The 17,135-nt window shown below is 45.4% G+C and overlaps 11 non-coding genes across 11 annotated transcripts; all 11 read right to left on the bottom strand.

Moving 5' to 3' along the window:
* Positions 1-302: 302 nt before the first annotated feature.
* Positions 303-375, bottom strand: trnak-uuu (transfer RNA lysine (anticodon UUU)). Its single transcript has one exon. It is a non-coding gene; the product is annotated as a tRNA-Lys (tRNA).
* A 373-nt stretch (positions 376-748) lies between these two features.
* trnak-cuu (transfer RNA lysine (anticodon CUU)) lies at positions 749-821 on the bottom strand. The gene has a single exon. It is a non-coding gene; the product is annotated as a tRNA-Lys (tRNA).
* A 373-nt stretch (positions 822-1,194) lies between these two features.
* trnak-cuu (transfer RNA lysine (anticodon CUU)) lies at positions 1,195-1,267 on the bottom strand. Its single transcript has one exon. It is a non-coding gene; the product is annotated as a tRNA-Lys (tRNA).
* A 361-nt stretch (positions 1,268-1,628) lies between these two features.
* On the bottom strand, positions 1,629-1,701 carry trnak-uuu (transfer RNA lysine (anticodon UUU)). Its single transcript has one exon. It is a non-coding gene; the product is annotated as a tRNA-Lys (tRNA).
* Positions 1,702-2,074: 373 nt separating this feature from the next.
* trnak-cuu (transfer RNA lysine (anticodon CUU)) lies at positions 2,075-2,147 on the bottom strand. The gene has a single exon. It is a non-coding gene; the product is annotated as a tRNA-Lys (tRNA).
* Positions 2,148-2,520: 373 nt separating this feature from the next.
* trnak-cuu (transfer RNA lysine (anticodon CUU)) lies at positions 2,521-2,593 on the bottom strand. Its single transcript has one exon. It is a non-coding gene; the product is annotated as a tRNA-Lys (tRNA).
* Positions 2,594-2,954: 361 nt separating this feature from the next.
* On the bottom strand, positions 2,955-3,027 carry trnak-uuu (transfer RNA lysine (anticodon UUU)). Its single transcript has one exon. It is a non-coding gene; the product is annotated as a tRNA-Lys (tRNA).
* A 361-nt stretch (positions 3,028-3,388) lies between these two features.
* On the bottom strand, positions 3,389-3,461 carry trnak-uuu (transfer RNA lysine (anticodon UUU)). The gene has a single exon. It is a non-coding gene; the product is annotated as a tRNA-Lys (tRNA).
* A 361-nt stretch (positions 3,462-3,822) lies between these two features.
* trnak-uuu (transfer RNA lysine (anticodon UUU)) lies at positions 3,823-3,895 on the bottom strand. The gene has a single exon. It is a non-coding gene; the product is annotated as a tRNA-Lys (tRNA).
* Positions 3,896-4,268: 373 nt separating this feature from the next.
* Positions 4,269-4,341, bottom strand: trnak-cuu (transfer RNA lysine (anticodon CUU)). The gene has a single exon. It is a non-coding gene; the product is annotated as a tRNA-Lys (tRNA).
* A 361-nt stretch (positions 4,342-4,702) lies between these two features.
* trnak-uuu (transfer RNA lysine (anticodon UUU)) lies at positions 4,703-4,775 on the bottom strand. Its single transcript has one exon. It is a non-coding gene; the product is annotated as a tRNA-Lys (tRNA).
* Positions 4,776-17,135: the final 12,360 nt, after the last annotated feature.

Raw genomic sequence — 17,135 nt, 5'->3', positions numbered from 1 at the left:
ATTATCCTTGCGCTAATTTCATGCATCTCATTTCACAAATCTTTCAATTGAAGAACAATTAAATGAGTTGGACAACATCTTAAAATTGAATTGTGTACAAAATGCAGAACAGGTCAATGGAATGTAGAACCTTTGTGCTTGACATCTCATGGCATATCTGAGAGTGTCTTGTAGGAAATATGACCACATACAAATGCACCGTCATGATCCCGGTGCCTTGTTTGGCAAATTCATACCAATTGTATTTGAAACTGGGCATGCATTATGTATGAATCTGAATATGCTGCATAGGATGAGCTGTACGCCCAATGTGGGACTTGAACCCACGACCCTGAGATTAAAAGTCTCATGCTCTACCGACTGAGCTAACCGGGCTCTTTTTGTCTTTCCAGAGCTGAAATTTTTCGAGAAACAAGGCTGTTGTTTTGTGGTTCATTATCCTTGCGCTAATTTCATGCATCTCATTTCACAAATCTTTCAATTGAAGAACAATTAAATGAGTTGGACAACATCTTAAAATTGAATTGTGTACAAAATGCAGAACAGGTCAATGGAATGTAGAACCTTTGTGCTTGACATCTCATGGCATATCTGAGAGTGTCTTGTAGGAAATATGACCACATACAAATGCACCGTCATGATCCCGGTGCCTTGTTTGGCAAATTCATACCAATTGTATTTGAAACTGGGCATACAGTACCTTTGCATTGGAAAGACTGCCACAGACAGCTCCAAAGATTAAGCTCTGCGCCCAATGTGGGGCTCGAACCCACGACCCTGAGATTAAGAGTCTCATGCTCTACCGACTGAGCTAACCGGGCTCTTTTTCTCTTTCCAGAGCTGAAATTTTTCGAGAAACAAGGCTGTTGTTTTGTGGTTCATTATCCTTGCGCTAATTTCATGCATCTCATTTCACAAATCTTTCAATTGAAGAACAATTAAATGAGTTGGACAACATCTTAAAATTGAATTGTGTACAAAATGCAGAACAGGTCAATGGAATGTAGAACCTTTGTGCTTGACATCTCATGGCATATCTGAGAGTGTCTTGTAGGAAATATGACCACATACAAATGCACCGTCATGATCCCGGTGCCTTGTTTGGCAAATTCATACCAATTGTATTTGAAACTGGGCATACAGTACCTTTGCATTGGAAAGACTGCCACAGACAGCTCCAAAGATTAAGCTCTGCGCCCAATGTGGGGCTCGAACCCACGACCCTGAGATTAAGAGTCTCATGCTCTACCGACTGAGCTAACCGGGCTCTTTTTCTCTTTCCAGAGCTGAAATTTTTCAAGAAACAAGGCTGTTGTTTTGTGGTTCATTATTCTTGCGCTAATTTCATGCATCTCATTTCACAAATCTTTTAATTGAAGAACAATTAAGTGAGTTGGACAACATCTTAAAATTGAATTGTGTACAAAAGGCAGAACAGGTGAATGGAATGTAGAACTTTTGTGCTTGACATCTCATAGCTAATCTGAGAAGGTCTTGTGGGAAGTATGACCACATACAAATGCACCGCCATGATCCCGTGGACCTGTTTTGCAAGTTTAAACAAATTCTATTCAAAACTGTGCATGCATTATGTATGTATCTGAATATGCTGCATAGGATGAGCTGTACGCCCAATGTGGGACTTGAACCCACGACCCTGAGATTAAAAGTCTCATGCTCTACCGACTGAGCTAACCGGGCTCTTTTTGTCTTTCCAGAGCTGAAATTTTTCGAGAAACAAGGCTGTTGTTTTGTGGTTCATTATCCTTGCGCTAATTTCATGCATCTCATTTCACAAATCTTTCAATTGAAGAACAATTAAATGAGTTGGACAACATCTTAAAATTGAATTGTGTACAAAATGCAGAACAGGTGAATGGAATGTAGAACCTTTGTGCTTGACATCTCATGGCATATCTGAGAGTGTCTTGTAGGAAATATGACCACATACAAATGCACCGTCATGATCCCGGTGCCTTGTTTGGCAAATTCATACCAATTGTATTTGAAACTGGGCATACAGTACCTTTGCATTGGAAAGACTGCCACAGACAGCTCCAAAGATTAAGCTCTGCGCCCAATGTGGGGCTCGAACCCACGACCCTGAGATTAAGAGTCTCATGCTCTACCGACTGAGCTAACCGGGCTCTTTTTGTCTTTCCAGAGCTGAAATTTTTCGAGAAACAAGGCTGTTGTTTTGTGGTTCATTATCCTTGCGCTAATTTCATGCATCTCATTTCACAAATCTTTCAATTGAAGAACAATTAAATGAGTTGGACAACATCTTAAAATTGAATTGTGTACAAAATGCAGAACAGGTCAATGGAATGTAGAACCTTTGTGCTTGACATCTCATGGCATATCTGAGAGTGTCTTGTAGGAAATATGACCACATACAAATGCACCGTCATGATCCCGGTGCCTTGTTTGGCAAATTCATACCAATTGTATTTGAAACTGGGCATACAGTACCTTTGCATTGGAAAGACTGCCACAGACAGCTCCAAAGATTAAGCTCTGCGCCCAATGTGGGGCTCGAACCCACGACCCTGAGATTAAGAGTCTCATGCTCTACCGACTGAGCTAACCGGGCTCTTTTTGTCTTTCCAGAGCTGAAATTTTTCAAGAAACAAGGCTGTTGTTTTGTGGTTCATTATTCTTGCGCTAATTTCATGCATCTCATTTCACAAATCTTTTAATTGAAGAACAATTAAGTGAGTTGGACAACATCTTAAAATTGAATTGTGTACAAAAGGCAGAACAGGTGAATGGAATGTAGAACTTTTGTGCTTGACATCTCATAGCTAATCTGAGAAGGTCTTGTGGGAAGTATGACCACATACAAATGCACCGCCATGATCCCGTGGACCTGTTTTGCAAGTTTAAACAAATTCTATTCAAAACTGTGCATGCATTATGTATGTATCTGAATATGCTGCATAGGATGAGCTGTACGCCCAATGTGGGACTTGAACCCACGACCCTGAGATTAAAAGTCTCATGCTCTACCGACTGAGCTAACCGGGCTCTTTTTGTCTTTCCAGAGCTGAAATTTTTCGCGAAACAAGGCTGTTGTTTTGTGGTTCATTATCCTTGCGCTAATTTCATGCATCTCATTTCACAAATCTTTCAATTGAAGAACAATTAAATGAGTTGGACAACATCTTAAAATTGAATTGTGTACAAAAGGCAGAACAGGTCAATGGAATGTAGAACCTTTGTGCTTGACATCTCATGGCATATCTGAGAGTGTCTTGTCGGAAGTATGACCACATACAAATGCACCGCCATGATCCCGTGGACCTGTTTTGCAAGTTTAAACAAATTCTATTCAAAACTGTGCATGCATTATGTATGTATCTGAATATGCTGCATAGGATGAGCTGTACGCCCAATGTGGGACTTGAACCCACGACCCTGAGATTAAAAGTCTCATGCTCTACCGACTGAGCTAACCGGGCTCTTTTTGTCTTTCCAGAGCTGAAATTTTTCGAGAAACAAGGCTGTTGTTTTGTGGTTCATTATCCTTGCGCTAATTTCATGCATCTCATTTCACAAATCTTTCAATTGAAGAACAATTAAATGAGTTGGACAACATCTTAAAATTGAATTGTGTACAAAATGCAGAACAGGTCAATGGAATGTAGAACCTTTGTGCTTGACATCTCATGGCATATCTGAGAGTGTCTTGTCGGAAGTATGACCACATACAAATGCACCGCCATGATCCCGTGGACCTGTTTTGCAAGTTTAAACAAATTCTATTCAAAACTGTGCATGCATTATGTATGTATCTGAATATGCTGCATAGGATGAGCTGTACGCCCAATGTGGGACTTGAACCCACGACCCTGAGATTAAAAGTCTCATGCTCTACCGACTGAGCTAACCGGGCTCTTTTTGTCTTTCCGGAGCTGAAATTTTTCGAGAAACAAGGCTGTTGTTTTGTGGTTCATTATCCTTGCGCTAATTTCATGCATCTCATTTCACAAATCTTTCAATTGAAGAACAATTAAATGAGTTGGACAACATCTTAAAATTGAATTGTGTACAAAATGCAGAACAGGTCAATGGAATGTAGAACCTTTGTGCTTGACATCTCATGGCATATCTGAGAGTGTCTTGTCGGAAATATGACCACATACAAATGCACCGTCATGATCCCGGTGCCTTGTTTGGCAAATTCATACCAATTGTATTTGAAACTGGGCATACAGTACCTTTGCATTGGAAAGACTGCCACAGACAGCTCCAAAGATTAAGCTCTGCGCCCAATGTGGGGCTCGAACCCACGACCCTGAGATTAAGAGTCTCATGGTCTACCGACTGAGCTAACCGGGCTCTTTTTCTCTTTCCAGAGCTGAAATTTTTCAAGAAACAAGGCTGTTGTTTTGTGGTTCATTATTCTTGCGCTAATTTCATGCATCTCATTTCACAAATCTTTTAATTGAAGAACAATTAAGTGAGTTGGACAACATCTTAAAATTGAATTGTGTACAAAAGGCAGAACAGGTGAATGGAATGTAGAACTTTTGTGCTTGACATCTCATAGATAATCTGAGAAGGTCTTGTGGGAAGTATGACCACATACAAATGCACCGCCATGATCCCGTGGACCTGTTTTGCAAGTTTAAACAAATTCTATTCAAAACTGTGCATGCATAATGTTTGTATCTGAATATGCTGCATAGGATGAGCTGTACGCCCAATGTGGGACTTGAACCCACGACCCTGAGATTAAAAGTCTCATGCTCTACCGACTGAGCTAACCGGGCTCTTTTTGTCTTTCCAGAGCTGAAATTTTTCGAGAAACAAGGCTGTTGTTTTGTGGTTCATTATCCTTGCGCTAATTTCATGCATCTCATTTCACAAATCTTTCAATTGAAGAACAATTAAATGAGTTGGACAACATCTTAAAATTGAATTGTGTACAAAAGGCAGAACAGGTCAATGGAATGTAGAACCTTTGTGCTTGTAGCATGAGGACTGATCCATAGCAAGTTCTCAACAATGGAATGCTTTGATGCCCTGAAAAAGGGGCAGTAAACTGATAATTCAAATATATGAAGGAGCTGGTTTGTTTTCCTTCACCCCCTCTCCTGTCACGAAGTAGGAGATGGGCAAAAGGATGGGAGCTTTTACGATCCCAACAAACTTTTCACCCCCATTCCATCCCTCCAGGGGGCCTTTTCAGAGACCTTTTGACCTACGTGTGAAATCCCCTGGGTTCTGGGAGGTAAAACAGAACCCATGTGTGACTCTAAGGAGAATCATCCTCTTGTTACACTAAACTCCAAATGAACTCTATGCCTTCCTTCAATGCAACAGACAATCAAGATAAATGACTTTAAAATGACCTGTTAACCTTTTTTCTAATGAACAATGTGATCTCTGTAACATTATATTTCTGTTTTATAATTCTTTGATGCCTATGTTACCCCGACAAATACCATATGAGTGTGACATGCATGACTATCATTGTTGGCAACTACAAACAGGTTTAAGATCCAACAGGAATGCAGGAGATATGATATGAGTAAAGTTTGCTACCTCTGCTAACATAAAATCAGCATAATCTTATTTAGGAAGAACATGCATGTTTCAATTGATTGTGGGACTGTAGTCCAAAATATCTACGAATGTTATGCCATTTTGTATCTGTATGCCTGTATTAGGGTGAAGGATTATGTTATTTCCCTCGTGCTGATGAGACAGCAGTGATGAGATATTAAAAATTAAATCCTAGTATTCCGATTAAAATAGTGAGACGACCCCTCCTCCCTGCTACCTCGAAGGAGGAGAGAAAAGCCTTCACTCCGGATGTTGGGCGTTGTCTTTAGCCATCTCCTGGGATCCATCCCCCTGATACATAAGCGCCAGATTTTGAAATTTCTCTCTCTTGTTTCTTTTTCCTTTGCTTACTTGTTTTGCTCCTTGCTGCTCGTTTATAACCTCTTAAACTTTTTCTAGTACGTAATCCTTTGTTTAGTATTTTCGCAGCTTAGAGCATTCTTCCTTTTTGCACAGTTATCTTCGATTTTTTTATTACAAGCCAATCAGTCGTATTCCAGTTGACGTCGTTGCCTTTTTGATTAGCTCAGCGTAGTTTATTTACCTTTTTATCTTTTTCTAAAAGCCCACGTGCTTCAACCTTTGTCCGTTTCGGACTCAGCCAGAAAACCACATTTGACTCCGCATCTCCAAGGCTCAGCACGGCCTAAAAGACTTTTCTCTCTCAGTAATTCAAGCTGAATTCAAGAGAACCACTCTGAACCTTTTTATTGAATAAAATACCTCGGCTGTGCTGGTCAGCCTGAACTGAGGTACTAAGAATAACTGAGTCAGCCGCACAACATCGTCTCTTCACCGCCTGTGATCCACCACGAAGCGCCAGTGGCATCTGCAGCTCCCGAGGCCAGCAGAACCACTCAGCCGAACCACACGCCGAAGCCAGTCACCACCCGCCGAAGCCAGTCAACCGGGCCCGCATTGCTGAACCCAGAGAGGGAGAGGCCAAACCCCCGCTGAGTTCGCGACCAAAACCACTCCAGGGCTGACGATCGACGTCTTCTGCACAAGTAGGGCTATGGTTCCATATTCTACACAGGCTGGTGAAAGATTGTAGCTGACCTTTTAAACTCCACTGCCCTATAGTTATTAATATCGACAGAGTAGCTTTACATAGTATTTAGGAGTAGACTTTCAGTCATCACTGCTGCATCATGAGTTTGAGTCGCTATTTAACCTTCACTGAGCATAATTAACCTACCTCTTTGACGTTATATGTGTGCATATGTTTCATGACGCTATATCTATTGTTACTTAATCCATGTGTTTAAATAAATAGCCTGTTAGTATCATAGACAAACTGTGTGTGTGTGCCTTATTTCTGGTTTAAATACACTAACAAGTTCCCTGACGCCTAGAAACCACGAGCCTAAAGATATTTGACTGATTCATCAAATTTGCCTTAATCAAATCTATTTAATTGAGTTATGGTTATTTAATTAATCCTAATTGAATAATCATAACTTCCGGATCTTACGTCCGGTGGTGCCCCTTTTAACGAGTGATTAATTATAATAATAATTATACAAATCCGCTACATCTCTGGTGCCCCGTGTGAGGCATCATAACTGAAGTGTATTTAACTCAGAAATTAAACAAATTCCTCGCAGTGTTGGTTTGACTATGCTATGTACTGACTGTGTTTGAGCATATCCACCTGAAATTCAAGCGTCTGACTGCAACGTTTAATTGTGTACTGAGTATGACTGATTGTGCTTCCAGTTAAATATCTGCATAATTTTGCTGCAAGTAAATCCTCCGCCCGCAAGGGGCGATAGAGCGCTAGAGACTACACGCTAACTTCCCATAGAAATAGAGGAGTGTTGTTGTGTTTATGAAGTGCATGCTTACAGCGTAAAACATACGCTTATTGATTAAAGGCCTTAGGCAGAAGACAGTCACTGCGGATTCCGGTCATTGTCCCCCTGCCTTGAGTGTGGAAAGTCTGGCTGCGTTTACCCAGCAGATCTTGAGTCCACCTCAAAAATCTCCGTGTTAGCCGCTTAGACTAGCTACCTAAACCGCTAACGGCCAAACCACAGGCTAGGAGATCCCCCTCTGTTCCTCTCTGCCGGTTCCCAAAAGGAAGTTCCGTGAGTGCGAGAGAAGTAAAGTGTAAACCACTATCTGTTTACGTCCCGCCGAGGACGCGTGTTCATGCTATAAAGCTGAGTATTGATACTAGCCGGTGTGCTAGCCATGTTAAGTCCCCTGAGACTGAAATAAATAATTCTCTGTGTTTGATTGCGAGAGAAGTAAAGTGTTAATCACTATTGTTACGTCCCGCTGCGGACGTGTGTCTAAGCTATAAAGCTGATTATTGTCACGGGCTGCTGCGCTAGTGGTGTGGAGTCCGTTTGAATACTGAAATAAAATAATCCTCCTTGTCTCTTTCAAATCGGGATAACAGACCCGTGTTAGATTACGAGAGCTATAGGGTATTAAATCACTTTTATTTACGTCCCACCCGGACGTGTGTCCAAGCTATAAAGCTGATTATTGTTACTGGCTGCTGCGCTAGTTGTGTTAAGCCCTTTGAAGACGGAAATAAAATAATTATTCGTGTCGGTCTATAACCAAGATAATAGACCTGAGAGCAGTGAAGTGTTTAATCACTTAGTGTACGTCCTGCTGAAGACGTGTGAAAGCTGAAGAGCTAGTTGTTGCTTGTACTAGTTTGAGCTAGTTATATTGAGCTACTTGAGCCTGAAATAAATAATTTCTGTACCGCTGATTTCAGAGTAAGTAGCTGTTGTTGAACGGTGGAAAGTCCGCCTGAAAGGCCCAAAGCCGCGACTGATAATTGTTTTATATCAAAGTAAAGTCTTGACAGACGTTGTTATACGGTAATACTGTGCTACGGTTTCCACACTGTCGAGGGAAAAGAGTTAAGATAGTGCTTTGCAACTGTGCTTTAAGACGAGCGGAAAACCGTTCAAAACTGGAGGCTTTCTCTGCCTCGCCGCCTTTTGTTTGAGAGTTCATGCCAGGTCATTGAGAGGAGAGTGTTGCTGCCTGTGTCTGAGGGCGAAATAGCCATTTTTGTGCCAGCGCGAGCAAGTCCTTCAGTGGGCGTAGCCAAAAAAGCGTCAGCCTTGACGTCACCGCCCTTCCCTTTCCTTGCCGCTTCCGTCGCTCCATATCCAGAGAAAAAACTGCAGCGACATCTGGTGGTTGATTTGGTTAACTGAATTTGAATGTCCCTTTTATGCAAACCTTCATCCGTCATAAGAGGCTTATAAAATTGTAACCAATACATTCAAATCAAGTTAAAATTGACAGTAATTGATTGAGTAACATAATTTTCTCCTCTAAATTCTAATTACCTGAAACTTGTTTAAGATTAATACATAGTATAATCACTATTGTAAGACAATCTCATGTTCACAGTGTAATTCCCTTAGCTCAATAAAATTAACTGCTGTTTAGTATCATTAGCTCCAAACTTAATTCTAAAAGATTTTTCCGCTGTTCACCTCAGATGTACTAACTGTTCCTGGTCACTTCTACATTGAATGGAAAACAAATTTGGTTTATAATTCGAAAAATTTTATCAATTAAAATAAAATAAAAAAAAAATTTTGATTAAAATTTTTATTTTTATTTAATTGAAGACAGATTTTGTTTATTACTCGAAAAAGAAATTAATTAAAATAATTTTTATTTCAATTTATTTGATTGAAAAAAAAAAAGAATTTTTTTTTTTGTGTTTGTTTCTCTCATTGAATTTTTGTTCTTTTCTCTCTCTTCCCTTATTCCTAAAGGTAACTAGACAGTAACTGTACACATAACAAACCAGACATACTTGTTTATTAGCATAACTTAATAGTACAACTATTTATCAGGAATAGAACTTGTTACCTACAGTTACTACTAAAACAAACAACAATAAAATTAAGAGTTTAATTGTCAAAACTAAAAGGATACATCTTAACACAGCAAAGGTGATCAGCTAATAGGCCAATCCCCATAGAACTGTAAGGTTAACATCCCTTCAGCCTCTTGGTCTGTTTGTTTTTTTTTTAGTTTGTTCTGTGTTGCGTGTTATTGTAAACTCAGCAGAAAACGATAACCCTCACTAGCCTGATAATTAAACAGCAAAGATAACACACAGGTCACAACTTTAATTTGTACATCCAAAGCAAGTTATTTTTGTACCTTAGAAGTTACTCTAATCCAATTGCCGTCGATTAACTTGACGAAACTAATCCAGGACATCAATTGATTTAACCAAATCAACCTCATGTCTGAAACTGAGGAGTTAACCTTGGACACCACGTCCACCTCCGAGGACTCCACCATGGCAGACCCTCTAGACCGCCTAGAGCACTTGCTAATAGAAATCACAGAAAATATAATGCCTGGCCAAGCTACTGGCCTACTAGAAGCTGCACCGCCGATCCTCGAGTCGACATTGAACACCTTGATCCAGGAGAATTCGGCCAAACCACCCAAAGACAAAGCGTTACTTAAAGTGTTAGGGCAAATAGCTCTCATCACAGTAGCCCAAGTCCGACACGCCCACGGACAGGCTGAACAAGCCAAAAGTGCGTTAGCCACTCGCAACCAACAACTCCAAGAGGCGAGAAGTGAGAGAGACACGATCCGACAGCTGCTGGATAGTTCTCACCTATCCCTGGAACACGCCCATGCCCGCGAACAGAAACTAACCACTCAATTGTCGGGACTCATGGCTGAAAGGGAGGAATGGGCGCATGAGAAGGAGGAATGGAAGTCGAAGAACGCTAGGCTAGCAGACACGCTCTTCCTTAGCGACAAAGAGCTAAAGAAGGCCGAAACACAGCTTGGAGAGGTAAGTAAAGGCTACGATGAGTCTCAAGCCGCGCTTCGCCAAGCCACGAAAACAGTAGATATCTTACGCTACCAAAACCAAGTCTACGAGCTGGACGTGAAGGGCATAGATGAAGAAAACCACCAGCTCCAACTAGAGCTGAACCGTGCCCGGAACGAAGCCGAAGAAGCCCTCCAACAACGGAATAACCAGCAGGTTGAAGGGTGTACACCCAAAGAAGAACCGCCATATTCTCTTGAAGTAAATCGGACCCGACGAAACGTGTTCGTCGAGACTCCCCACAGGGAGACGTCTCAAGACCCTCCTGTCTGGAGAGACCATGGTAGGGGTTTACCATCGTACTCCGCACCATACACACCAACTCCTCTTGGAGCTAACAGATATTCCTTGCACCCAGAAGGGTCTTCCCGTCTGCGTGCCTATACTCCGCAAGACTATCCTCGGGCTCGAGGCCCCTCGGACAGGGACCTCGATAAGATTGCGCGCAATATATCACGCTTTGAACCCAGTCCCAGTGGTTCTCATGACATCGCCATGTACTTGAAGGACATCGAGTTCTATTTGCGAGACGTTCCCGACGCGACGTCGGACCACCGTATATATCTCATCAAGGTGACTTCCAACAGCATTGTCAACAGGTTCCTCGAGCGACAGCCCGACCACGTCAGGAGGGATTATGCCCTGCTTAGACAGGCCCTAGAGAAGGAGTTCTCAGACCCCATCTCACGATCTGGCTTAAGCGTCGCCATGATCACCAAACAGGGGCGAAATGAGCCCCCTTCACAGTTCTACCAACGCCTTCTTCAGGCCTATTTTGGTTCCAGAAACGAGCCCGAGATGGAGGAAGACTTGAACTTCAAAACCCTCTTCATCCAAAACCTCCACCCTGGCACTAGCCATCATCTTGGAGTCATGGCAAACCCGCGCACCGCCACCATACAGCAGCTGCGCGAACTTGCAAGTCTGGGTTTCGAAAAACAAAGACAATACCAGTCTAAAACCCAGGAGCCAAATTCAGTCTTGGCCCTTGACACTAAACCCTTGTCCTTGGAGCTGGAGGGAGCCCCGGGTGAAATACACCAACACAAGGTTGTACGCCCTTCCCCAGAGCCCCCATCCAAAGGAAGACCAAACCAGTCCGGGCCACAACCATTCGAGAGCCAAAACAGACCAGCCTGGCCCAACCGATCGCGGGGTTACCCAAGGAATGAATCAAAACGATACTCCAGGGACCCAAACCCCCATCGAAGCTCGGTCTCTTTCCCCGAGAGCTCTAGGTTTCGTGATGACCAAGAGAGAGGACACCCCAGACGTCGGGATTTTGCCCCACGCGACAGACGGCCCTTGCAGCCGCCCAAACAGGAAACACTCAGAGAAAGCACGAGACAGGAGGATGAGGTAAAACTCAATACCTCCGACCTCAGCCAAGAAGAAGTCGAAATGATTCGACGCATTCGCCAGAAAAGGCAAGAAAAACCCAAAGACAAGGCTGACCTCCTCACCATATCGTCGGTTAAACCGGACACGGTCACAACCGACGATCTTAACTCCCCATCTAAAAACCCCAAAGGGGAAGAGCCGGCCCCAGCCTGGGAGACCGCGCCAACTCCAACCTCAGAGGAGCCTGACCCAGACAGCGAGGGGAATGCAACACCTCCTTCCCCCAGCGCTGTGTTGGTTGTCCAGCTTAGCCCCCGAGATCTGCCGCCCCAGGACGACCCGAACATCTTCCCTGTTGAACCACCGGTTCAACAATTCTTGGGCCACTTAACGAAAAGGGGGGTCGCCAAGAAGTTCTACCTTTCCTTAAAGCTGGAAGACACTCTGGAACATGAAGCACTGATTGATTCAGCAGCCGATATCACCTTGATATCAACCTCACTCTTTAACCAGTTGCGAACGCTCACGCATCGCTCCGGTAAGATTCTAAAACTCCAATCTTGTGCTTTGAAGATTCAACCATACTCCCCTGAGGGAACCACTCTTACGGCCATGGCCTTGATACACATAACCATAGGTCCAATGAGTCTCACTCATCCGGTGTATGTGTCAAATCTTGACCATATCCCCTTCCTCCTTGGCCAAGACTTTCTTGATCGGTTCGAACCACTGATCGATTACAAGCGACTAGTGATGTGGGCCCAGGTTCGCCAACCACTTCCTTTCTCTCACGAACCTCCCACTGCACCACAATGCTATGTCCTTGAAGCCACCCGACTGGAGGCTGATGCCTCGTCGGCGCCCTCGTGGCCACCAAATGAGGTCCTGCAGCGAGAAAATCTCCTCTGCAAACTGAGCCCATCAACCTCGACCGATGAATACCGCCCCCTGGTGGAGGAAGGTGTACACCTGGGAAACACGCATGTGGACGAGGTAATCCTTGCTCTATGGGCTGATAGATCGGCCATCAGTGCAGAGCTGTACGATACACTCTCAAAGACCATACCTGACCTTCAACTGGTACACAAAGCCATTCGCTTTCCTACCGACCCTCTCCCAAGGGCCACGTTGAACGCCAAGGGCGTATGCGCCTTGACAATGCGATGGAACAAGAGAGAAATAACCCATCCTTTCCTTGTCATTCCCAACCTGCCATGCCCCTTATACATTGGGAGCGATGTCCTGGTCAGGTTGGGCGCACAGCTGGACACTGTCAACAATGTCGTTTGGTCGCTCGTGGAAACACAGTGCGAACCTACCTTCTTTGACTTTGAAACCCTGAAGTCCGGGCAACTGATTCCGGAAGTTTGCCAGGTAGCTAACAGTCAACCGGTGACTGTCCCGGCCCTCACCAAAGGTGCAGCTATACGCATCCACCTGCAACCGGGCCAACGGCTTAGTCATTCCAAAGTCTTCTTCCAACCTTCTCCATTTTTCTTCGATCTTGGGCTCTCTGTCGAAGCCACACCCTTGCTGGAACTGGACTCCCGGTCAACCTTCTTAATGGTGCAAAACAGCACCTCAGGAACCATCCTTATCCCAAAGTCTACACCATTGGGGTGGCTCATCAGCACCAAGTTCCACGACTTTGAACTAGGAATCCCAGTGATTGGGGAGATCCCTACTTCCTTACTCATCAGCGACCCAGAAGCTAAGGTGGCATTCACTAAGCCTTCAAAGGCCATTGCCCTCTTCCCTGCCTTGGCCTTTGACCCAACCTCCATCGCTCGGGTCGACATCACGGACGAGAACCACATCACCCTCCAAACGGTGGATGTTTTGTCCGTATCTTCCCCTAGCGGAGCACCCCCTTTACCCTCCGAACCACAACCGGAGACGGAGAAACAGTCAAAACTGGATTTCGACGCCCAGTTAGAACAAGTGGTAACGGCCGCTGATGCCCTCAAAGACGAGCAGGAACGCGATCAACTCCGTAAGGTTTTGAAGAAATACCAATCATCTTTTGCAGAGGATTCATTGGACTGTGGCTTGACGTCCATCCACGAAGTACACATCCCTACTCCTCCTAATGTACCCCCAACGTTCGTGCGTCAATATAAAATCCCTATAGCGTCCTATGAGCCTGTTCAGGAAATCATAGACAACCTGCTACTGAAGAAGATCATACGGCCCTGCAATAGCACTTACTCGGCACCACTATGGCCGGTAATGAAACCTAATGATAAATGGCGTCTCACTATTGACTATCGCCGACTCAACCAACAGGTTCCCCTATCCAGATGGCCCATGACTCAGCTAGAACAGGAGCTTCCTAAAGTCAGGAATGCCCAGTACTTTTCAACTCTTGACGTAGCATCAGGGTTCTGGACGATCCCTGTAAATGCCTCCGATCAATACAAACTGGCGTTCACCTTTGCAAACCGACAATACACCTTTACCAGGTGCCCTTTCGGTTACGCCAATTCCCCGGCAGAATTCAACATCTTCTTGAACAAGGCATGCCCCGACGCCCGCAGTCGAGGCACCCTTATCTACGTTGACGATATCCTCATGCGACATCCTACGCTGGAAGCTCACATCCACGAGATAGACCACGTCCTTACACAACTGACGGAGGCCGGAGCAAAAATCTCGCTCCCCAAATGTCAATGGTGTCGAACCAAAGTTGATTACGTTGGCCTCCTTGTGAGCTCACAAGGGGTTGAACCACAAGTAAACCGTATTCAGGGAATCGCCAACATCAAAGCTCCAACTAACATCTCTGAACTTCGCAGTTTCTTGGGAGTATGCAATTACTCCCGCCAGTTCATTGAGAACTATGCCGATCTAGCCAAACCGCTGACTGAGCTCTTGAAAAAGGACACACCATTCTGCTGGACCACAGCACAGGAACGTGCGATGCAGGCACTGAAAGATAAGTTGTGCACAGCCCCATGCCTGTCATACCCGGACTGCGACAAACAGTTCTACCTTCAAATAGGGTTCTCAGAACACTGTCTGAGTGCTGGGCTGTACCAGATACATGACCAAGACAGACGGGTGGTGGCCTATGCCAGCAAAACATTGGCGGGCCCCGAACTCAAGTACACAGATTGCGAAAAGGCACTACTGAGTACGATATGGGCTGTCAAACATTTCTCCAACTACCTTGGGGGCCAAAAAGTCATTGTGGAAACCCACCACCAGCCTGTAACTTTTCTCAACAGTCAGCGCCTCAGAGACGGTGTGGTGACCAATGCCCGCGTGGCCTCATGGCTAATGGCGCTCCAAAGCTTCGACGTAGAAGTGCGCTATGCGCAGAATCACAAGATTCCTTTGGGCACCGGGCTGGCAGCGTGCCAACGTTGCACCGGGGACCTGCCTGCGAACACAACGCCGAGCTGCGCCCCACCACCACCCAGCTCACCCAACCACCACTACTTTGACCAAAACATCTGCAAAGACATGGTCACAGCATACGTGGATGGATGCTCTTTTCACCACGAAAAAGAGATTCAAGCTGGCGTAGGCATTGCATGGCTAAATGACGTTCCCAGCACACCGCTGCAATTCAGGCTAGGGCCACAGTCATCCCAATATGCTGAAATCGCGGGAATCCTCATCACCCTTCAACTGACTGTCAAGTATGGTATCAAAACTCTGCTGATCTGCACTGACTCAAATTATGCACGCCTCAGTTTCTCTTGCCACCTCCCGATCTGGAAGTGCAACCACTTCACCACTTCTAACGGGAAACCTGTCAAACACAGGGAGTTGTTCTTGGCATGCGACCACCTCGTGTCCACGCATGACCTTCAAATATATTGGAAAAAGGTTAGAGGCCACTCTCGGGTGCCGGGACAAGACAAACAGCTTAACGACTTGGCTGATACCCTGGCCAAGCAGGGTGCCACAGGCGGCACACCCTGGTCCTTTGAGGCTGCTTCCTGCTCGGACGCAGAACTTCAGACCCTCCCACCCAAACCCATGGTCTGTGCAATAACGCGCTCATGCGCCGCGTCACAGGTCACGCCCTCTGACGATCCGCCCACATCGGCGGTGGTCTCTCTTGCCTCGGCCCTGACTGACTCCGATCTTGTGTCCTTGCAGGTGGCTGATCCAGCCATTCGGTCAATGATTGCGTTCTTGTCTGACCCCTCTGCCACCACCTTCTCGGAGGACGACTTTTCGTCTACCCCCGACTTGCAGGCACTTTTCAATGTACGCGCCAGTCTGAAAACCGTCAAGGGCATCTTGGCGTATGCTGCCGACGCACCCAACTCTCTTGCATTCGTGGTCCCTCGTCACCACAGGGGGGTGATGCTCATGTATGCCCATGACTCGCCATGTATGGGCCACAAAGGGAACACAGCCACATATAACGCACTAAAGGAAGTAGCGTACTGGCCACACATGCGGAAAGATATAGCAGACTACATCAAAGGCTGCTTGGTCTGTTGTCAATTCCAGCCAACCAATCCCAAACACAGAGCACCCCTGCAGAGTAGGGGCATCACCTTCCCTTGGTCAGATCTACAAATCGACTGGGTAGGACCCCTGACCAAGTCAAGCCGAGGAAACAAATACTTCCTCACTGTCACATGTGCATTCACGAAATGGCTGGAATGTCTACCCGCACCGAACGACACAGCCCAGACAACCGCCTACTTGCTAATGAACCATGTCTTCTCAAGGTTCGGCCTCCCCAGTCGCGTCAACTCTGATAGAGGCACACATTTCACTGGGGAGGTCATGCAACTACTTTGGCAAACTCTGGGGGTGAAAGCTAACGTACATGTAAGCTACCATCCGCAGGCATCTGGCCAAGTAGAACGAGCAAACCGAACGGTGGTAGGCATCCTAAAGAAATACGTGGCTGCCAACCATAAAGACTGGGATGTCAAACTGCCGTTAGCTCTAATGGCCATTCGGGCAACCAAACACGAAGCGACCGGGGTCTCTCCATTCGAAATGATGACGGGCAGGCGAATGACTCTACCCCTACACCTGCTATACCAACCCGGCGAGGCGAACATTGCAACTGCGTACACCACTCAGCAATACATGACCGACCTCCACAAACATCTCCGAGTCACTTTCGCCTTCGCGCAGAAACACTTAAACGAGAGCGCGGAAGGGCGGAAAGCCTATTACGACAAAAAGGCGTCGTACAATGAACTCCAAGTGGGGGACAAAGTGTGGTACTACATCTTTGCTCAACCCGTTGGATCATCTAGCACCGGGACAGGGAAGAGAGCCCGCAAGCTCCTCCCCCGCTGGTCAGGACCCTATGTCATCACCGAAAAGCTCTCCCCCGTCGTATATCAAATTAAAGTTAACGACGGCAAACGGGAATCGGTCCTTAAATGGGTCC

Source organism: Scomber japonicus, chromosome 16 (assembly GCF_027409825.1).
Source record: "Scomber japonicus isolate fScoJap1 chromosome 16, fScoJap1.pri, whole genome shotgun sequence".
NCBI lineage: Eukaryota > Metazoa > Chordata > Actinopteri > Scombriformes > Scombridae > Scomber > Scomber japonicus.
Note: the sequence above shows the minus strand (reverse complement) of the source record. Positions and strands in the feature narration are given on the sequence as shown.